The sequence below is a fragment of the Crinia signifera genome, unplaced genomic scaffold, assembly GCF_055691185.1.
Source record: "Crinia signifera unplaced genomic scaffold, ASM5569118v1 HAP2_SCAFFOLD_630, whole genome shotgun sequence".
NCBI classification, from domain to species: domain Eukaryota; kingdom Metazoa; phylum Chordata; class Amphibia; order Anura; family Myobatrachidae; genus Crinia; species Crinia signifera.
The window spans coordinates 26944-28661 of NW_028142526.1; the positions used below are offsets into that span (position 1 = coordinate 26944).

General features: G+C 48.5%; 1 pseudogene; it reads right to left on the bottom strand.

Moving 5' to 3' along the window:
- Nucleotides 1–1057: 1057 nt before the first annotated feature.
- On the bottom strand, nt 1058–1174 carry LOC146055910 (5S ribosomal RNA; annotated as a pseudogene).
- Nucleotides 1175–1718: the final 544 nt, after the last annotated feature.

A 1718-nucleotide genomic window follows, 5' to 3' on the forward strand; every position in this document is an offset into this window, starting at 1 on the left:
GCTTTGGGGGCCAGCAACAGTTGCCAGGGCTACGCTGGGCATGGCAGGGGGCTTAAGGGGGCCTGGACCCGCCCACTTCCGCTTTGGGGGCCAGCAACAGTTGCCAGGGCTACCCTGGGCATGGCAGGGGGCTTAAGGGGGCCTGGACCCACCCACTTCCGCTTTGGGGGCCAGCAACAGTTGCCAGGGCTACCCTGGGCATGGCAGGGGGCTTAAGGGGGCCTAAACCCGCCCACTTCCGCTTTGGGGGCCAGCAACAGTTGCCATGGCTACGCTGGGCATGGCAGGGGGCTTAAGGGCGCCTGGACCCGCCCACTTCCGCTTTGGGGGCCAGCAACAGTTGCCAGGGCAACCCTGGGCATGGCAGGGGGCTTAAGGGGGCCTGGACCCGCCCACTTCCGCTTTGGGGGCCAGCAACAGTTGCCAGGGCAACCCTGGGCATGGCAGGGGGATTAAGGGGGCCTGGACCCGCCCACTTCCGCTTTGGGGGCCAGCAACAGTTGCCAGGGCATACCCTGGGCATAGGTTAGGTGTCCAAAGATAGACGCAGGGAGAACAAAACAGGTTTTTGGGGCACACTTTAAATGATAAATACGTGAAAGAATTGTGAGGAAATGGGTGAGGTAAAATCTAACCTTTATTCACTGATACTTAAAATACATACATATATGCACACGTCATTTTAATGTAATAGACCAATTCTATAGGTGCAAATAGCAAATACAATAGAGGTGTAAAACTAGAATTAAATAAGGTTGTAACGGGGGTTGTTACACAATAATCGTCAAATGGGCGAAAATGATTATCAGGGGTTTAGCCAGATAGGAATCCAAATTGTAGGCAAGACAACAATGGTGATAATCACATACATAATTTGTGTACCAATACGGTTAATTAATTAGATTAGGTCTTGCTACGGACCCTCAATAAATAACATACAGAAAACATACATGAAGCCTTTCTTGTGGGTCACAGGTTTGTTCGTAGTAGAGTTTGTGAATAGAGAGAGGGGAAAGAATGCTCTTCATATGCACCCGCTGCTTCTGCTGTCTGGGTGTCAATACAGCACTGGATATTCCCTGGTGGTCTCCCAAGAGGTACTGATCCAGCCAGTCACTGCTTAGCTGCTGAGTTCGGATGGGATCAGGCGGCACAGCGATGTATGGCAGTATATATCGTCAGATGAGAGAGCCTCAAATGTTATTGGGAGCAAGATGCCACTTCTGCTTTCCCCCTGGTGTGACCCAGGTGAATGAGAGAGTGAGCGAGTCCAGGTGGAAGATGATAATGAGGTGGAAATTGGCAGAGGAGGAAAAAATGGGATGTACAGATACACTGAGCATATGAATAAATGGTTATATGTGCCCACTGCTTAGAGTTTACCGGATTTTGTGGTTACTGTACCAGTAATGGGAGATACTGTGCACTGCACCACAAGCAGGGGTGAGTAAGGTCTTTATTAACCATAGGTTAATGTATGTGCAAACTAGTCAAACAGTCATTAGTTGCAACATACATAATGAGAAGTCACATATACTTGTCTCAGCAAAGGATAACTGATCATAAGTAACAAAAATATAAATTGAGACAAATATCAACAGTTGGTCCCCTCTTAAGAACAAGGGAGTATTACACTGTAGAGATGATCTAGCTGACCTTAGTGGATTGTAGGAGTAGTGCTAGGACCCACTATTAGAGTGGAGTTTAGAGTAGATAAA